General features: G+C 41.6%; 1 long non-coding RNA gene across 6 annotated transcripts in view; it reads left to right on the plus strand.

Annotated features, from left to right (window-relative positions):
• LOC101950813 (uncharacterized) overlaps window positions 1-21386 on the plus strand; it is a 240023-nt gene that overhangs the window by 54245 nt on the left and 164392 nt on the right. Inside the window, exon 8 of one of the 6 annotated variants that reach the window (XR_010590993.1) lies at window positions 8065-9723. The exons of the other annotated variants lie outside the window; for them this stretch is intronic. This is a non-coding gene — a long non-coding RNA (uncharacterized LOC101950813). Of the gene's footprint in view, window positions 1-8064; window positions 9724-21386 lie in introns of those variants that run through there. 6 annotated transcript variants of the gene reach the window in all.

Consider the following 21386-nt stretch of genomic DNA (forward strand, 5'->3'; position numbering starts at 1 on the left):
GCCCATTGCTCCCATATAGGCTCCTCCTTTCCCAAAAGGTTCCCCAGTTCCTAATAAACCTAAACCACTTCTCCGAACACCATTGTCTCATCCACACATTGAGACCCTGCTGTTCTGTAAGTCTAACTGTCCCTGCACGTGGAATTGGAATCATTTCAGGGAATGCTACCATGAAGATCCTGGTTTTTAATTTCTTGCCTAGCAACCTAAATTTGGCCTCCAGGACCTCTCTCCTACCTTTCCTTATGTCATTGGTACCTACATCTACCATGACCATTGGCTCCTCTCTAGCACTGTGCATAAGTTTATTTAGATGTCTCGAGAGGTCTGCAATTGTCACACCTGGCAGGCAATTCACCATGCGGTTCTCCCGGTCACCACAAACCCAACTATATTTCTAATAATCAAATCTCCCATTGTTATTACCTGTCTATTCCTAATAAAAGGGGTCCCTTCCCATGGAGAGGTATCCTCAGTATGAGACAGTACCAGGACATCAACTGGAAGGAGGCTCCTAACCATGGGATTATTGCCCTCCGCTCCAGCTTGGTGTTCTCCTTCCCTGAGACTTTCCTCCTCCTTCGCAGCACAGAGGCTGTCAGACTGGGGGTGGGATTGCTCATCTATGTACCTGTCCATCTCCGTTAGGTTCCTCTAGTTCAGCCACCCAGGTTTCAAGAGACCATACTCAGTGTCTGAGGGCCATGAGCTGCTTGTACAGAATGCATACACCCATGCCACCTGCACACCAGGCAGGTAATCATACATGCTGCATTCAGTGCAATAATCTGGTTAGCCCTCACTCTGCTGCTGGACTTCTGCTTGCATCATTTTTATTCTTGCAACAGGTTGGATGGTTTGTTTTGTTCTTTGTGTGTGCGCTTTGGGGAGTGAGTTATTAGGGGTTTCTGGCTATCACACTCCCTCACAATACTCTCTCCGTTTGCTGCTCCTGTTCACTAGCTCCTCTGGTCGCTTGCGAGTGGCTTTTTAAACCCCTATTCTCCCTGAGTTAGCCCTGTCCCCTTGTTAAGGGAGCCTAAAGGGATTAGGGATCAAAGAATGGAAGGCTGTTGCCTCGTTAGCAAATATGCAATGTATTATTAATCACCTAGTACACATGATGGGTCTGCTCACTGACTGGATAACTCTTGAACCCCTGGAGATCTTTCAAGGTGGCCCCACAAACACTTCTGGTGTGAATACTTGTGCAAATACACACTCTCGCTATGGTGAGCTCATGGCATTCCTCGTTCCACAAATGGTTTTTGTGAGCAAAAACTTAAATGTTCAGACAGGATGAATGGAAATAGCTGTATATGCTAACCAAGTGAATTCACAGCTTTTATTCAAATCAGTGCTCATGAGCGTGGTTTTTTTTTTTTAAGAGTTTACCCAAATCTGTTTACTAGTGAACTATGGGTATGTCTACACTGCAGTTAAACACCTGCAGCAGGCCCGTGTCAGTTGGTTCAGGCTTAGATTACTGGGCAGTTTAATTGCGGTGTAGATGTTTGGACTCAGAGGATCCACAATGTCTGCACTGCAGTTAAACAGCCCTGTCACCCTAGTCCCACAAGCTCAAGTCAGCTGGCATGGGCAAGCTGCGGGTGTTTAATTGCAGTGTAGACATAAGACTAAACTACACTCCTGAAAAATAAATGAACACAGTAAGTTGTGCCATGTTATCTTTGACTGGGTTCTTTAATGGTGTTTGGTTAGTTCTGGTAATTTGTGACAGGCCTTTCAGTGTGGTTCTGCTGTATTACATAGACAGGCAAGTCAATAGGAAAAAGAGACACATCCCACATTAGCAAGCCTGTAGGAAAAGGCTTGAACATTTTTCCATCTTTTAATACCATACTTCTCAAAACTTAACTACTGAAGTCTCTTTAATGGCCACTATCTCAAAAACGCTGTTTCAGAGTAGGTAGTTGTGAGTTCATTGCTTTGAGTGAAACGAACTCTGATATCTAGCAAAGGAATAGTCTCTCTCCAGTGAAGGTGATCTCTGGTTGTTTGTTTGAATACCTCCATTGTGGGCCCTTCATCATTTTTATTGTTGATAAGAAATATGTCATATGTATAGCAACTGGACAACGTTTACTGAAAATTAAGTTGGTTTAAAGCATTATATTTCAGATTAGTCATAAAGATTTCAATGGCAATGTTCCTTCACTTTAACGGATAGTCGCTTTTATTCAAAACAACAGTGCTTTTGTCTGCTTTTATAATCTAAATACGGCAGTTCTTAAAAAATCACTTTGGAAAAGAGTTGGATTCTGCAGTTTCTTGACTTCAAGTCCTAAAACATTCTGTTTGAAATGCAGCCAATATTACTCCATTATCAAAATTCATCTGCCACTTCCTTTTTTTTAAATATTAGTGGCCAACATTTCTTCAGCTGGCCGTGAAAAACAAGCCATTACTGCTTGACAGATCTTGTAGTTAAAAGCATAGCACTGGGAGTCAATAAACCTGAATTTGTTTTTCTTAATTCTTCCACAGACTTCTGTTGAGATCTTGGGCTAGTCACTTATACTTCCCTATGCTACTGTCATGATCTTTGACTGGAAGGGCTATATAAGTGTAAAATACCATTGGCCAACATCCTTGGTGAGATGTAGCAGACATTTCATAAATATCTTCAAATTAGTGTAACTGTAGTGCCCTCCTGGCCAGGATGGAGTCTGTTCTGCAGGCATCTCTGGCCAAGAAAAAGCACGTGCAAGAACACAGCAGGGAAATTCCCTTCCACACCAAGGGCGTGCCCGTTCCACACCCCCTGGAGAAAATACATGCACCAGAATAGTACAATGAATATAGGAAAGGGAAATATTTATTTACAGAGGGACAAATGGAGAAAAACAAAAGGGGAGAAGGTAGGAGGAGCAGTAAAATAGGGTGACATCCAAGAAAAGGCCCCACAGGTCCAGTGGTACCACAGTAAGAAAGGGCAGACACCAAGCAATGTGTCTACACTCAGAATTCAGGAGTCCTGGGTCAAGTTCCAGTCCAGCAGTGAGTCTTGGGTGCTTCTGGTAGTCTTCGGCGCCAGTGAACGTTCAACACCAAACCCCTCCAGTGCCCACTTCTGCTGTTCTCTGCAAAGCCACACAGAGCGACAACCTCCACACTTAGCTAGTTACAGCCTCCCTCCTTGTTCCCAATGCAAGGTCACAAGCCCCAGTATTCACAGCCTCATACAGCTCTGAGCAGCAGTGATACTCGGTCCAGTTCTGGTTTGCCTTTCTTGGGTGATTGCTACCTGACAGAGTACTCCTCTTGGTTCCTGTCCTGGGGTGTCCCCGATCGGCCGCTCTGTCCCTCCCAGGCTTTGGGCTCGTTCTCGGCTGCTTTACTATGTGAGGGCCTGCTCACTGTAACCCTCTTGTCTGGAGCTACAGACACACACACACTCTGTGCTCTCCCTCTCTCCACTCCCCTTGAACAACTAACACTTCCTTTTCCTGGCACCATCAGTACTTCCTCTGGCTCAGGACAAGGTTTTAAAGGGGCCATGCTCTCTAAACCCCAGCGGGGTTACATTAGTCCCTTACTGGAATAAAGCTAATGTACTTAAATATGTAGATATATCTGACTCATCAGCTAGTCGGACTCATGAGAGCAATATTTTTTAGATACATGATGCATGTCGGGTAACATCCTGAATTCCATTTATTCCAGAAGAAGACATGGGGAGGGGATAAAAAATTTTAACCAGTAAGCAGAATTTTCCTTTCACTGGCCATGTTGTATTATTTTTCTTCAGTGTAAAAACACTGATGGCAAAACACATGTGTGCTTGGTTTCTGAAATCTTAAACTGTTCAAAATTCCTTAAGCAGCAATTTTTGATCTGCTGATATTAGTGACTGTGAAGGCTATCAACTTTTTGGAGAGGGTTTACTTTTTCATTGGCCCATTGGTTTCCTTTCCTTGTTGTTGCCAGTTTCTTATCTTTTCCTCATTTCCATCTCCTTTTATCTTGTGAAATATTGATACATTAATTCCTATTGAAAACTGCTGCTGAGACGTAAAGAATAGTTCAAATAGGGAATCCATTTTTGATTCAGGTCCAGCTTTATCCTGTTTTACAGTTCAGCTGACAGAGAGGCTCAAGCGACTTTCTCCAGGGACCTGTTAAGACTAGCTGGAGCCCTAGATAGGCTCTTTCCCCCACCTTCTAAGCAAAGGCAAATTAGAGGCTGGTCTACGCACCAGGTTGGTCTACTGGGTTGTACAGGGATAATTATGTCTATTAGGAGTGTCTTTTTTCCCTCTTCTCACTAGTAAAAGTCCTAGTGTGGATTGCAGTTATACTGCTATAAAGGTGCCTTATGCTGGTAGGCTACACTTATAAACACTTCTATACTGGGGTAAGTGAACACCCATCTGAACTTTTTGGCAGTCCTTTTAGGAAATATTTTGGTGCCCACATTTTTAAAATATAGCCTATCCAACCTGTAAAGACCCCATCTGTTCTAATAGTCCTTGTATCTTGCAGACTGTTGGGCTTCCTGCACTAGCCATACATCTGCCATTATTTACCAGGTCCTGAGCACAGTGCTGCTAGGATAAAACTGAATCCTCTTTAAGAATTAATTTCTCTAACATGTTTTGAAGATGTAACTATTTAAAACTTGCAACTTTCTCCCCCTCCATACCACTGACTAAAAACCATCCCAGTGAGAATGATGGGTAACTGGGTGGTGTATTGTGAAATTTGCATTCAATATACATGTGGAGATTTGTGGCTTTCTAAGTATAACCTTTACTTGCCTGCTCATGTTGGTAGGTGTTAGCCTGGGGCAAGGCCTCCTGGGAAATAAGAGGAATATATAACCCCTACTCTTTTCCACAGGTGGAGTGTATTCTGAAAGAAAGCAAGCTTTGCTGCTGGGTTACCCTGAAAGTTATGAGCAAGTAAACCTACTCTGTTTGATTTGTGTAATCGTTTTGCTCTGTAATGTCTTTTGAGGCAGACACCTGATCGCCATCTGAACCAATTACAGAGAGATGTAACTTTTCCTTCCTTCCTTTCGAATTGGGTTTCCTGGCAAGGAAACCTTTGTGTGTATATGGTTGTGGCTTTTCTCCAACCTTACATTGCCCCTAGTGACTTTATAGAGCAGGACCTTATGCTAATCATTTAATTTCTCGGAACAACTATTTATCCACTTCTAAAATGTGTATAGTGGTGACTTAGCTGTAAAGGGTGTTAAGAGACTTAACTAATATTTGTAAAGCGTTTTGAGGTTCTCAGCCTTATTTAAGTGCAAAGTATCAGTGTTAATCTATCTTACTACTAATGTTTATGATGGTTTACTCATTGGACTTGGGAGTGTTAGAAAGGTTTGAGCAAAGGAAAGATCTTATTTGCTTCCCATCTTGCATAGATCTGTATATACTAAAACATGAAGACTGGGGAAGTTGTTTGGCAGTAACCAAGCTAAAACTTTTGTTCCCCAGCCAAGGGCAGTTTAACATTCATATCAACATGTTATAGATAAGGGATGACTTGATGTCTGAGATCATACTTTTTTTTAAGTAGTCATACTGTGTCGCATTTCTTTCTGATCTGCACTTAAATTTTCATTTACTTTTATATGTTGCTGGCTGAGGGCCACTAGTTTTCCATCACGAAAAATGGTTGCTGAATGAAATTTGTGCATCTCTTCAAAGCAGGGCAAAAAAGCATTCTCCCAAGCAAGTGTTTGGATCAGAAAAGGAGAGTAGATGGTTCTGTAGGGAATATCCCTAGCAAAACAGTAGCATAAATAGGTCTTGTGTCAGCATTTGGTGTAATGTCTTGATATGTGTTGTCATGAATTATATAATTATCAGATTTATCATTTCTTCTACTGTTAAGGGACACTGATTCTTTGAGTTTTCTTCATGACTTGAAAGATTTGCTGATGAATTGAAATACCTTCTATTGGAGATTCAGATGAACTTTGGAAATTTGAGATAAGGACTATAAATCTATTGCAAATTAGGAAGCCATTTCTCAAGGTGTCTATTTGTTGACAGTGTTGTATATGAATGAGGAGCAGGATAGAATTATACATCAGAAATGATTCTCCTTCTTTCAACAACGTGAAAGAAATGAGCAAATCTTAACACAGATTGTACACTCTGTGGTTCATTTATCAACAAAGTAGTGGTCTCCATTAGGACATCCTGTGCCAAAGTGTTCTGTGTCATAGTAAAGGACAGAATAGTCTCAACGCATTTTTAACATGCCACTGCAGCTGTCTCAAAATTGCTACTGCCTCCACAGCTTTTGCTTTTTGGATACACTATGTCTCCAATTTTAAAATAGGTGCCAAGACTTATAAGTTCATATTTCAAATTCATCTAAAGAGTAGTCTGATTTCAAAAGTACTGAACAACTAGCAGTAATCTTGACTTAAATCAGGCATTTCATCTGAAATCAACTTCATCTGGGTGCTTGAAATACTGAAAATCAGGCTACTGAGGAGCCTAAATTTAGGTTCCACTTCTTAAAAAAATCTTGTACGACACTCTTGAGCAAGAGGTCAAGGAACATATTCTAGATCTTCACCCAGCAAGAAACTTAGTTTGGTTAACTCAAAAGATAGAGCTACTGATGCAGAAGGATAGTCCAAATGACATGTCACTCGAGTATTGAAGGGGAAATTGTATGAAAAGAGAAATGCCTGTAAGGTAAGATTCTGGACTCATTTTATTCCACAGGAAAATATATGTGTGAAAGGTGGGGGCGATAAAAATTGTAATAAGTAAGCAGAATTTTTCTTTCACTGGCCACATTAGATTTATTTTCCTCAATATAAAAATGCTGATGGCAAAACATGTGTGCCTGGTTTCTGAAATCTGAAACTTAAAAAATCCTTAACCAGAGATTATTGGGCTGCCAAGATTAGTGAGTGGAAAGACTACCAACTTTTTGGAGATGGTCACCTTTTCTTCTGCCAACTGGTTTTCTTTCCTTGTTGTTGCCAGTGCCTTATCTTTTTCTCATTTTCCATCTCTTTTTATCTAGTGATATATTGGTGTATTAACTGCAGACATGCTAGATGGGGTTGTATTTCTTTAACTATACTTGAAGCAGTAAAACTTTCGAATGTAGACAAGCCTGAAGACAAAATATTACCTAGATTTACTCAATCTGTGGGCACCCTCAAAAGTCACTAATTTCCCATGTGATGTGGGAAGAAAAGACAAACATGTAGAAACCTGAGCCATGTTACAAAATGCACCCAAAACAGTCACCAATCTATCATCATTGTTGCAACCCCTATATAAACAATTGTTGACCCAGCTGTGCAGCAGGGATTGGCCAGGGCAGTCCTCGGATATTCAGCATTCCCTTCTCCTTCATGTGTGCAGACGTCAAGGAGTGAATGCCAGATTTCATGGTGTTCAGTAACAACTGTGGGTTCCAGTGTGCTTGGAAGATTTACTCTTTATGCAGTGACCAGTATCCACTGCTTCTGCATACAGGAACATGGGCTCTTGCAGCTCCTCTGTCCCAGTCTTCCTATTACCAACCTACTAAATAAACTTATTGACAATGTAAAAAGCAACAGGGGGTCCTGTGGCACCTTTAAGACTAACAGAAGTATTGGGTGCATAAGCTTTCGTGGGTAAGAACCTCACTTCTTCAGATGCAAGTGATTATTGACAATGTTTGATTAACCTCTGAGGTGAGTCCATTTGTTCTGGGCTCGATTGTCTTATCCATTATGGTTGTTGCCTAACTGAGACCTCCTATGGCAAAATCCCTCCCGTCTAGAAGCTGGAGGCATCACCTATTCCTCCTCAGTGTGTCCATGACAACCTCATAAGACCTTGAGGTAACTTCATGCAACACCCGGGCTGTTTGTGACCAGTGATTTCTATCATATAAGTCCACTGTCATATTCAAGAAGTGGTGGCAACTCCTGGGACCCCAAATCATACTGCTCTTTTGGTTTATCTTTCTATCTTGACTTCTGCAAATCCCTAGTTCCTATGACATAAGCTTCTATCATTACAGGCATTCTTGTTCTTTGTGTTCTTTTTACCAAAATGTCTGCAGGTGACATAAAGAGATATGGAAAGAGAGAGAGAGAAGGACATAGAGAGAAGGAATATTGGGACTCATAGAAACCATCGTCAAACCCCTCACCGCACAAAGGATCAGCTTGCTCCAGGGCACAACTGACTTCTTCCACAAATTCTCCAATATTAAAAACCTCCTTCAGAACACCATCCTTGCCACCAAGAATGTCACGTCCCAGTACACCAACTCCCCTCACAATGACGGCATTGCTGCCTGTCTCAAATATTTATAAAACAACGGACAACCCCCAGAAATCCACCCCAAACACCAATCGCCAAACTCATCCATTTCATCCTCACCCATAACAATTTTACATTCAACAGCAAACAGTTTGCCCAAATCATGGGAACAGCCATGGGTGCTAGGATGGCTCCCCAATATGCTGATATCTTCATGGGCCACCTTGAAGAAGAATTTCTGAACCAATGCACCATGAAACCAATGATCTACCTGTGATATACTAGTGATATTTTCATCCTCTGGACAGATTGCTTAAACGCCTTCCTAGATTTCCACCACAACTTCAACAGCCACCTGCTGTCCATTAAATTCTCTCTGGAACACTCCCACACTAGCATCAACTTCCTGGACACCACAATCAGCTTCAACAATGGAACCCTACAGAGAACCATATACAAGAAATCCAAGGACCACCACATCTACCTTCACAGATCCAGTAACCACCCCAGACACACCAAGAAATCTGTTATCTACAGCCAGGCACTAAGAATATGCTCCATAGAATATGCTCTGAGGAGAAAGTCCAGGATATACACCTTAACACACTCAAAACCACCTTCCCCAAACAAATCTCTGCCAGAGAAGTAGATCACATCATGGAGTGGGGCCACCCAAATAGCCTGAGAGAAGCTGCTTCAATACAGTAAAACCCCCTCTGACTGCATACCCCGGTTGTCACCTACCACCCCACACTGGAACTCGTACAGGGTAACAACTACATACTGGATGGGGACCCCATCGTGAAAGAAATCTTTCCTGAACCCCCAATTCTGGCATTCAGATAACTCCCTCCCCCAGCCTCTCCAAGCTCATCGGATGTAAGCTTCCCACAAACCAGGACACACCAAATCAAAGGAGCACCAAACCCTGCCAAAACAACAGATGCAAAACCTGGAGATATATCGGGTACAGTGATCAACACTCCCACAACACACCTTCTGAGATCCATGGATCATACACATGCTTATCACAACATGTGGTATACCTCATCCAGTGCACTAAATGACCCAATGACAACTATGTGGGTCAAACCAGACAATCACCATGTTCTCTAATGCACTTACGCAGGAAAATGATAAAAGACAAAAACACCCTATTACCAGCTGGTAAGCACTTTTCACAGAGCAATCGTATATCTGACCTATCAGTCTTCATTCTCAAAGGAAGCCTGCATAACACTTTCAAAAGATGAGCCTGGGAGCTTAAATTCATTACTCTGCTAGACACTAAAAGTCCTGGCCTGAACAGACACACTGGATTTATGGCTTAGTTCCACAATCTATAACCCACTAACCTCCTCTTTTTGTCCTATCACTGCAGATGTGTTAACGGGCCACTCTGTCTGGAATGGTCCCTTACAATATGCGCAAACTTCTTATGATAAACAGTCTGTTCTGCCTTGCATTTTGGGGAGTACCTTTCCCAGACCTGAAGAAGAGCTCTGTTTGGCTCAAAAGCTTGTCTGTCACCAACAGAAGTTGGTCCAATAAAAGATATTACCTCACCCACCTTGTTTCTCTAATATCCTGGGACACACACAGTTACCACTACATTGCATGCAGGTGACATAAACACTTCTTAAGAGTCAGTGTACTGACATAACCATATACTCATGCCTTATAGTTATAACACTTAAACATGAACAATTACTGTAATTGGAATAAAAAGGCTTGATAATTATGATACTCTTATGGGCATTGGTAGGTGTGAGAGTTAAGGGTAATCAAATAAAGTGCTCTAGAGCGTAAGCTGAGTGCTGGCTGGGCTCCAAAGGAATTGTTTTCTCAGCTGGCTATGGTAGGTGCCTTAGGGCAGGGGTGGCCAACCTGAGCTTGAGACGGAGCCAGAATTTACCAATGTACATTGCCAAAGAGCCACAGTAATATTTCAGCAGTCCCCATCAGTTCCCCCCCCCTCCCCCGGCTCCCAGCATCTCCCGCCCACTGGCAGCCCTGCCGATCAGCGCCTCCCCCTCCCTCCTTCAGCTGTTTCATGGCATGCAGGAGGCTCGGGGGGGGGGGGGGAGGGGAAACACGAGGGCATGGCAGCCTCAGGGGAGTGGGTGGGAAGGGGTGGAGTGTGGGCAGGGCCTGTGACAGAACCAGGGATTGAGCAGTGAACACCCCCCGGCACATTGGAAAGTTGACACCTGTAGCTCGAGCCCCAGAGTCGGTGCCTATACAAGGAGCCGCATATTAACTTCTGAAGAGCTGCATGTGGCTCCGGAGCCACAGATTGGCCACTCCTGCCTTAGGGTAAAGGTGTCTGCCTTCCTATGAACTATTGGGCATTGGCAATGAAGGCACTGAAGTGCATCATTGGACTGAGCCAGTATGAAAAGCCTATGTTGATTCCAGATACGATCTGTGGTATATGTAGGGATGAATGCAAGGAGGAATTCAGTCTATCGTCTCTTTGCTGTAACTTTAAATGTAGAAGCCTCTTCAGGGGCAGCAATGAAGCAGCTACCTTCTTGGTTCTACAGTTTAAATGTAGAATGTTGCAGAGGAGAGTGACTGAATTCTTGCTCTTTCTCTCTGATTTTTGTGGTCTCAGTCCTACAAGAAGCCTTCTCCCATTACAGGCTCAGCCCATGTAAAGCTCCTTGCAGTATCTGGGCCTATATTTTTTGCTTGTTTCCATAATATGAAATCCTCTAGACGGAAAGTTGCATGTCTTGCTCATTTTCAGAGTCAGTTTTCAGCTCTGTTCAGCTAGGTAAGACGAGGAGAATGGCATCCAAGTGGGAATTTTCCTGCCAATGTCTAGCACCTGTTCTTACTGGTGTTGATGCACAAGCTGCTGCTGCTTCTCCCAACAGAGGTTAGGTGAGTTTAATTCAAAGAAATTACCACTGAATTTTTAAGACTGTGATTATTAATTTACTATACTTAATTTCTATACATGAGCTGGATTCTTATCTCCCTTTACACCAGTAAAACTTAGAGCAATTCTACTGAAGCCAGTGGGGGTCCCCCAATGTAAAGTGGGAGGAGAAAGTGTCACAGCAAATCTATTTTTCCTCCAGTGCATACGTCCTGTTGACTAGGAACAACATCCATCCAGTGTGACAAACTAGATCAGTGCTTTGCATTGTTCTTGATAAATGCAATGACGAGACAGAATATTAATACAGTGTAGAGAAGTGAGATGAAATCACACCTAGTGTGGGCTTATTCCACTAGTGTGAGTATAGTAGAGTGGAGTTTGAACACACTGCTGCAGCTCTGTGGGCAGCTGCACTGAAGAAGGAAATTCACCTCAGAAATCCAGCAGAAGGCTTCAGAATCAACATTCCATTGAGAAGAGCTGTTTTCTCCTGTATTGGTGCTATTGTTTTAAGCTGTCTGTAGACTTATGAAGTATGGGATGCTTTTGTTTACATCTGGTTGACCTCTAAAAAGCTATCTTTGCCACCTTAAATACTAGTGAGAAATTTTCTTTTAAAATGAAAGCTTAGATTGCAAAGCACAAAATGAGGTCTCACCAAGCCACAATTAACTGGCCCAGTTCAATCACTGTTTATAGGCTGCAGAGTGGTCTGGCCACACTGGTCAGATTTCACCTACTCTGGACCTAACTATCCACGGTATGTAGATTTTTGGTTTAGGTTTGTTTCAGTTGAGGGATGGTCATTTGGGTTTTGTAAAACTTCATCAGTCAGGTTTTTGATTTTACAAAACCAAAACAAAATTAGGGTAGTTCAATCCACAGTCCATTTTTTAAAATCTGATCTTTAAAGTTTCTGGGGGAGGGGAGTTTGGCTATATCATTCATAACTTCAAAGTGCTATCACTGGCTGGCATACTCAAACGAATGTTTGTACAATAAAATAGCTGTCTTGGCTATTCCCTCCTCCTTTAAAAAACCCAAACAAAGCTAACAAGGAAAAGCAGCAAGCAAGTGAAGGGCCAGGTTTTTGGAATTGCGTGTGTTCCTGTTCTGTGTGTACATTTACCAGCACTGTGATCAGTGATCACACATTTAAGAGCTACCTTGATCTAATTTTATACAGTGGAACCTCAAAGTTACGAACATCTCAGGAATGTTTGTTGTTTGTAATTCTGAAATGTTCGTAACTCTAAACCAAACTTATGGTGGTTCTTTCAAAAGTTTACAATTGAACATTGACTTAATTCAGCTTTAAAACTTTACTATGCAGAAAAAATGCTGCTTTTAACTATCTTAATTTAAATGAAACAAGCACAGAAATGGTTTCCTGACCTTGTCAAATCTTTTTTTAAACTTTCCCCCTTTATTTCTTTTAGCAGTTTACGTTTAACACAGTACTGTACTGTATTTGCTTTTTTGGGTCTCTGCTGCTGCCTGATTGAGCACTTCCGGTTCCAAATGAGGTGTGTGTGGTTGACTGGTCAGTTCATAACTCTGCTGTTCATAACTCTGAGGATCTAGTGTAGCTGAGAATTTTTTACATGCACAGCTATTAAGGAATTTAGAGTTTTGCTTTCCAGGTAGCTGTCAAATTAGAACCCTTGAAAAATCTTTACTATTAACTGTATATGGTAATCATGGCACCAAATCCTTCTGCCTCCTGTTTCTGTGCTTCCCTATATGCCTGGAACGTCACCCTTCTCCACTGTGCTAAACTTCTGTGCACCACTCTTAAAAACTCCTCTGGGCTTAGCCTTCCTCTTGCCCCCATGGTAAGATATGATACCTTTAAAAAATGCCCCCAAACCAAAGAGAAGAATGTTTAAGCCAAACAGTCTAAATTACTCAACTGTCAACCTACCACTCCCATGCCCTTTTAAATAAATAACCACAGTTTATGATTAGGTGCATAGAGCCCTCCGCTTCTAATGAAACTCAGTACTCTGCAGGATTGATCCTTACATTTTCAGTGCTGTCAGACAGAGACTTTGATTTCTATATGTAAAGCATATTATTATATGTTATGCATGCATGCATGGTGCTGTGTATAGAAGGAATAACTGTAATACCTCAGCATATGCATTTGTGCAATATGGCCAAGATCTGGTTGGTGTGGGTAACATATAACTCTGAGCTTCCTGACTTTTCCCTATATTTTTTTAAACTTCATAATGGGGACCCAGAAGTTATGATTTAGTGTCTTCATGATCTTTCTACCTGTAGGTGGCAGCATCTTCCTGCTCTATCTGCAGCCGAATGGCCAGTTTTCACTCTTCTGAGTTGATTAGGAAACTAAAGATTAGAGGTGAGGCCATCCAACCCCTTGCTAAGGTTATTGATGTCTTTGGGTGAATCTTAAGTGACCTGAAAAGCTTAACACCTGTTCGGTTCTAGCTGTGCTCCTTCTGCATTTTCATTCTAAACATGGCTCCTCCTTTTTGTCTGTTTTTTCCTCTAGTTCGTTAGTTTCATTTTGTTCTCTGCTCAGGCTTCCAAGATTTAAGAGCTGTGGGAAGCTAGAGATCAGAGGCTTAGAGAACTGGGTCTATTGAAATACTGGGAATTTGCTGCATAGGCAAAGTTTTCAATGAATGGGCATTGGGAAGCCTATGCATCTTTTTGTTCCTGTCAGTAAGATTTATTTTGTTGTTGCATCCTAGAAAGGTCAAAAATGGCATGAATCAAAACACTTATTTTGACAAAAGTCATTCTGATTTCCATAGTACCCCTCTTCATTTGTTTAGCACAGGTGGGCTTTTACTTTATAAGGGTCATTAAAAAAAGGAGGAGAAACATTGCTGTCAGTCCTAAAAATTATTTTTATTGCAGTCGTGCCTCAATGCACTAGACACTGTACATGCATAAAAAGAGAGCAGCCTGGCCCCAAAGAGGGTCATTCTAAAAAGACAAAAGAAACATACAAAAGGTGGGGACAGATAATAGGAGTAATTACAATTTTAAAAAAATGTGTTATCAATTTCTGCCTTGCTAATAGTTAATAAGCCCAGACCTCTCTACCATTAAAAGTGTAAAAATAGATCGCTGCCCTGTATGGAGGGAGGGTCCATGGGGCTCCGTGCTCTTTTGTAAGAGTTTTCTCACATAAGATCCTGTTCTTCCTCCAGCAAAGATAGGAGAGGCAACCACTCCTAAGCCCAGACCTACTGCAGCGTGCACCAATCAGGTGCTGCAATCAGGCAAAATATAGGGAATGCCCCTTGGACACTTACATAATAACTTGGGCTAGCTAGGAGCCATTTCAGTGCCCTGGTGTAACTTAGAGCATCCAAAGGCCTGTTCTTAATTATACCAACTGGAAAGGTCCCCTACGGCTGTTAAATTGGCTAGGGATTGCTGGAGCATAGTGAGCTCCAGCCAAAAAGGGCCACCCTCAGCATGTCTCCTCTGGTGGGGAGGAGACAGGAGAAGGTGTTATATACCCTGCTACACTGGCACCAGCTGTATTCTGCCCATGGACAGACTTCTGATTCAGTTAGGCTAGCTTCCAGTGCGTGAAGCAGCTGGATTGGTGTGCTGAGGATCTAGCTGACTGTTTTAACTGGTGGTAGTTAAAGTCCAGAAGGTCACTACCACCACCAATACGGCTTCTGATGATGTAGGTTTATCTGCTTCATTGACGCTGCCTAGCTGTCTTCCAGCAACTACTGATTATCTGAGCAGTGTTATCGCACTGCTACTCCAGATTTTCCCTTCACGTATGGAAGTGAGACACATCTAAGTTTACCATACCTGTATTGGGATCATATCAAGGGGTTCCTGGGTTGGTAACTGGATCCCCATAATGACCATTTTCTCAGATGGAATGTATACAGGCTCTGCTTTTCATGTTGAAGGACTTGTAATACTCCACTATAACATCTTCCTTTGCTTGAATGGATGACAGACTATTATATTCTATCACCTTTCTAAATAGTGAGGATTCAGAAGTCTTGTTTGCCCTTTTCATAATAACATGAAGAGTTACGGTTTGCAACACTGCCGTTTTTTGATGGCTCAGACAGTGTATGTTTACTCTGGTAAGATGGGCCCCAACTGCAAAACTTAAATACCGTCATGTACCATCATGGGCCGTGGGGTGTTTTGGATCTGGGATTTGGCCCCATATTGCACTTGGTTTATGAAGCTTGAAAGGGTATTCTGCCCCTCTTGGGTAAGGGCATTATGTTAGAGGATGGCTGCATCTCAAGGTGAGAGAGCAGAAACTTCAGCACTGCTAGTCACCAGTCACCTCAACTACGCTCTCTAAAATATTGACCTAGCTGACCAGATACAGCCTTAAGCTGGTGAATCTGCAGGCTAAAGTTTAAAATAGGAACTCCTTCATCTTCCAGCTATTTAAAGCCACTTGCTATAAAATGTCTTCAAACTTGCAATGATGAGGTACTGCTTCCCATTTCCTGTTCAGTTAATGTAGTTACTTTCTACTTGGAAAGTGTGGCGAATTTTGTTTTAACTGCTAAAAGCAATAACTCACCCAAGGGGTCCTTCGGGAAACATGTAAAGATTGTTGCCACAAACGTAACTCAGCGTGCTATACCCTTACTCCAGGGCCCCTAACTCCTTTATTACCAGGAGTAGAATAATTTAGTGTGATGGTATCCATTGACTCCAGTGGCTATTAACTCCTGCCAGGTTATACTCCAGGTAGAAGGGGTATGGCCTTTTGCTATGACTTGGGGAGGTGATAGTCTCCTCTTCCCATGCACCTTTTCTTGTCCTTTGTGATGCTTTCTACAGCTTGTCCTAGCACTAGTCCAGTGTTCTCAGCATCTCTTCCCTATCTCCAGTCTGTCGCCTCTGACCAGTCTGCTCCCTATTTGATCTCTTGAATTCACTCAGTGATCCAATCCAAGTATAGTAATGCCTTATATGTATCTATGTTTTGGATATAAACCTAAATGGATCCAAACAACCTGTGGGGAAAAAATGCTGAGTTTTGCACCACTCTTAATGAGGGAATAAGGATTTTGTTAAAGCTGCTTCCCCATGAGGTGAAGTTAAAGGGCGATGGTCTACTGTTGTTAACTGGTCAGATTTGGGGATGTGCCAGGCTGTCTCATTAAAGATAGGAGAAACTGTTCTTGTCTTTTGCCCCTGCAGGTGCCACTAAGAAAACAAACATAAAATCACTGAAAAATTAAACTGCTCTTGTATAATTGGCTTCTTTGCTAATTATGCTTAATGCCTTTTCAAATGTGGTGGAGCAGTGTGGGGTTTATTTTATCGATACCTGTCATTTGAATTAATTCTGATTGCATGTTAAAATTTATATGGACATGGACTTCCCTCCCCCATTTACCTCTTAGTGCATATTTTTATAGATGTGAGATGAAGTCATCTGTTCATCCACAGAACTTGTACAGCACAAGCTAAGGCAATACAAGCTTCTCGTTCACTGCCTTTCAAGTGTGCCTCAAACCTGACCTGGAAGGACCCATCTTTAGGAGCAAAAGGAGAACTTGGTCTCTCTGGTCCTTTCAATCATTCATCTTCCAAGCTAGTAATTTGTGGTGGTGTGGACACTTACTCGCTACGGACAGGACTGAAACTATCAAGTCCATTTTCCCATAAGCCAAACAGCCACTCATGGTAACAGCTGGTTGAAAACCTTTTGATGGCACAGTTTTCCATTGGAAAATGCTGATGTGAGTAAATCCAGATGTTTCATGGGAACATACTGATTTCACCAATTTTTAACAGAATATTATGAGAATGTTTCATTTTGATAAGGTCTAAATGTTTTGACTTATAAGTCAAAACAAAATATTTTGAAATATTTTTGTTTCACTTAAAATTCCCAAATTGTGACTTTTTGTCCTGATTTGGAATGAAACAAAATTTTGGAAATGCCATGGTTTTGGCCAGTTGTAATAACTGTCTGTCCCTATTAACCTAGGCTGGATGCAAATTAGTAATTGACTTCTCTTCTTTTCAATAAAAAGACTGGTTTCATAAAAGCAATTATTATTTCATGTTGTACAATTATGTTTAATGTATTCACACAGACATGTTTGGAGTTAGTCCTACATTGTGCTTATCACCTGTCTGCTCCCATTGACTTCTGTGGGAGTGAAAGGTAGCTCAGCACCTCTTAGAATTGGGTCCTTAATATCCAGAGGAATATTTTTCAAATTACTAACTTCCCCACACACCCAAAAAGTTCCTTTATGTTGACTACTAAGGCTGGGATTTCAAAGACCCTGAAGAAATTAGGTGCCCAACTCTGATTGACTTTCAGTGGAACATAAGTGTTTTACTCTATCAGACTTTTTAGAAGATCCCAGTCTGAATTACTTAGTTATTTTAAAACCTATCTTTTGTAACAGGTGACAATTAAAGAATAATAGAATGAGATGCAAAGTTTCATGGGATTGTTGGGGCAACTATTTCTATAGTTTAAATGAGAATCTTGTTATAAAGTGTGGCACAGACATACAAAAACTTTCCAAACATCATTATTTTTCAGATTTCAAGAAGTTGATGGTTCTACTTAAGTGATAAGGTCTCACATTCAGGGCTCTGTCAGGAAAGCATAAACACTGATGTGTGTTTTTTGTCTCTGTGTATGGCTACTCATCAGTCTCCATTGTAATTTCTAGTAAGAGACAATCAATTGAATTACTGCTATTAAGGCACAGTTCAAAACAATCACTTTGAATATTCAGAATTGCATGCTTTTTAAAAAAACAGTTTGTACCATGATAAAGGAATTTGAAGGACATAAATCTTCATTTAAATAGTATTAAGCGTCTGAACTGAACACACAAAAGCCAGGAAATTAATAGCTCTGGTTGATACACCTTCTATCACTGTCCTTTGAGGTAGCATAGCACTCATGTATAAAAGCAGTGACCAGATGTCTTGTTTTCTCATCAGTACAATGGGGATAATACCTACTGCAGAAGGTTGCCTTGTGAGGATTTATCTTTGTAAAGTCCTACAGAAGAAGTAATTGTTTGTTGGTGTCCCAGATAATTATAGTGATTGGCTCTTCTAATAGTTTGTCTGAATGGACCTGAGAAGTACTAGAAATCTTTCAAATGCCTGTTCCTTAGATTTCCAGACATCAGAGATTCAAATGGTTTGGATAAATGTCCGGACTGACCAGAGCTTCTGTGTCTTAGAGGGTCACCGTAAACCTAGATGAGATATGAGAGAGCTTGCTTTCTGAAGGATCCCAAAGCACTTTACAAATTGACCTTCAAACTATAGAGACAAAGTGGGTAAGGTAATAGTTTTCAATTGGATCAAAGAGACACGTTTTCAAGCTACACCGAATTCTTCTTCAGGGCTGGAAAAAGTTTTCAGAGTGTCACAGCTAAATACAAGTTGGAACAGATTGTTTCGCATAAGTAAGACAAACCATACACAGATTATAACAGCCATCGCTAGGGTGGCACACTGCTTCTGGTTGAAAATGCACAATACTACACAACAATTTTGGGGAGGAAGTGAAAAACAGTCTGTTTAAAAACCACAGGGAGAATATAGGGAGACAATGTAACTCAATTGGAATTTGGCCATTACCTGGGGATTATTGGCCCTCTTCTTACACAGAGTTCCAGGTGAATTGGGATCTTCCGTGTCCTCAAAAGATTAGAGCTGCTTTAATATCTGTGTGGAAAATGGCACCTTCAATCTTGTAACTTCATATTGGGGAATTTTGTTAATTGGCGAATTGAAGCCTCAGAGGGAAGAACAACCAGCACCACAAGCACACAAATCAGCGTAGCTGATGGAAGAGCACAACATATCAAACCACCGCAAGCACTTAAAACAGCAACCTATTTTGAAGGTTTCCTTGACAGCCTGTACCTGCTGTAGCTTGAAAGATCTGAGATCACAGTACAAAGTTGTCATGGTTTGCATTTTAAAAGAATACTTGGATACGATATTTTAAAATGTCTTTTAAAAAAAATTCAGACCTAGAAAAAAACCTTCATTTTTGATAGTTAGAAGTTGCTCCTTGTATTTCTGATTGCTTGTCCCTGGGTCTGTATTAATCTTCTACCTTTGCTTTCTACCGTAGAGAATTCATGGAGATCACTATGATCCAGCAGAAACCTTTTCTCATCCTGCTTTGTTGCTTTTCAGGAGCAAAATTGAACCAGGCTGTTGCTGCTATTGTTTTCATTTTCCACCTCTTCTCCCTTCCCCCCCCAACAAAAAAATGAAGCTTGCTTGAGAAATTATGTTCTCTGCAACTATAGAAACCTGTTAATGCTCAGCTATGACAGAAGATGTAAATCTTAATATACAAAATAAATTTCCAGTGTACAGTACCATATAAATAATGGAGCTACCCATAATAATGAAAGAGATAGAGGTACTGTGCGATGTTGCTTCACCTAATAATCATATTCAGGCTATCACCAGGCCTATTTGCATCATGATATACTGGGCATTTGATTGGCTAATGATATACACTGTACAGTTGCTAAAACTCATTATAGTAGTAATTTAGAAACTGATCAGTGCAATTTGTGCTGAATCAACCAAAATATTGTTCCCCGTTTCCTTTTAGTGGTTCTACTGATCTTATTTAAACATCCTGTCATTCCTCAATTTGTTTTTGGCATTCAAAGATATAAAGAAAGGAATGTCTGGTGGTCTTTTTGAATGACCCGATTCAACCTAAACATGAAACTTCTCTTTAATTTTAAAAAATTCGCAAAGTTTTCCAGTCACGTTGATCAATTTCTTTAACTCTATGATATCCCTTAAGGGACAGAAAGTCTTGCTGCACCCTCCAAAAGAAATCTCTCCCCTTCAAGCAATCTGTTTTTTTTGTTTGTTTGTTTTTTTTGTTTTTTGGGCCAATGAATAACCTCTTCTTCCAGTGAGGAACGGGATTAATTTGAGGTGGAACAATCCTGTGAAGTTCTGAGTGTCCTTAACTCCTGTTTGGTTGAGGGCACTTAGCACCTCTCAGGGTTCCGATCTTTGTGAGTTAGCTCTCTTTCTAGGGATGTATTTTATATGAAGATGATAACTAGTGTGACAGACCCAGACCAGTGGGGTACAGGAGTCTGGTAGAGGGCAAATATATTGGCCACTGGATGAGTAGTTTTCTGTTCCCTGAGTGACCAGAGCAGGGGCTGCACTAGAGTAATCAGGAACCTGCTAGAACCAGTTCAGGTAGGCTAATTAGGACACCTGGAGCCAATTAAGAAGAAGCTGCTAGAATCAATTAAGGCAGGCTAATCAGGGCACCTGGGTTTTTAAAAAGGAGCTCACTTCAGTTTGTGGTGAGAGTGTGAGGAGCTGGGAGCAAGAGGCGCAAGGAGCTGAGAGTGTGCTGCTAGAGGACTGAGGAGTACAAGCGTTATCAGACCAGGAGGAAGGTCCTGTGGTGAGAATAAGGAAGGTGTTTGGAGGAGGCAATGGGGAAGTAGCCCAGGGAGTTGTAGCTGTCATGCAGCTGTTACAGGAGGCACTATAGACAGCTGCAGTCCACGGGGCCCTGGGCTGGAACCCGGAGTAGAGGGAGGGCCTGGGTTCCCCCCAAACCTCCCAATTGACCTGGACTGTGGGTTCTTCCAGAGGGGAAGGTCTCTGGGCTGTTCCCCAACCCACACGGTGAATCTCTGAGGCAAGAAAATCCGCTAATAAGCGCAGGACCCACCAAGATAGAGGAGGAACTTTGTCACACTAGGGCCTGGCAAATCCGCAGGTATCTGCGTCTGCGGATGCGGTTGTATTGTTTGCCATGTTTGCGGATCGGCTGCAGATCCACATTTTTGTATCCGCATGGGGCTCTAATGATAACCATAGTTTTCTATCAGTTTTGATGAAAGAAAGCTCAGCAGTGTCAGTGTGATGGTCAATGTGTGCAAAGCCATTCTTAGAACTCAGCCAGGAAGTTCCAGGTCATGTTTTGCCCAATGTAATAAGCATTTTAGATAATATTCCTAAAACAAAAAAAATGATTACATGTATGGCTCTTCATTTTTTATACATGTACTCTCTTCAGCAGGGATGGATGATTTGGTTGTGTGGTATTCAACCCATGAGAGACTGGGTGGGGCTTGTCTGATGGCTTGAGGACAGATGGGCTGTGATCAGAGAAACTTCCTCTTGTCCATTGCTATTAGGGTCATGTATGAGTCTCCAGTTGGATTGAACGCTAGTCTCCTTTGATAGGG

The sequence above is a fragment of the Chrysemys picta genome, chromosome 10 (assembly GCF_011386835.1).
Source record: "Chrysemys picta bellii isolate R12L10 chromosome 10, ASM1138683v2, whole genome shotgun sequence".
In the NCBI taxonomy this organism is placed as follows: Eukaryota; Metazoa; Chordata; order Testudines; family Emydidae; genus Chrysemys; species Chrysemys picta.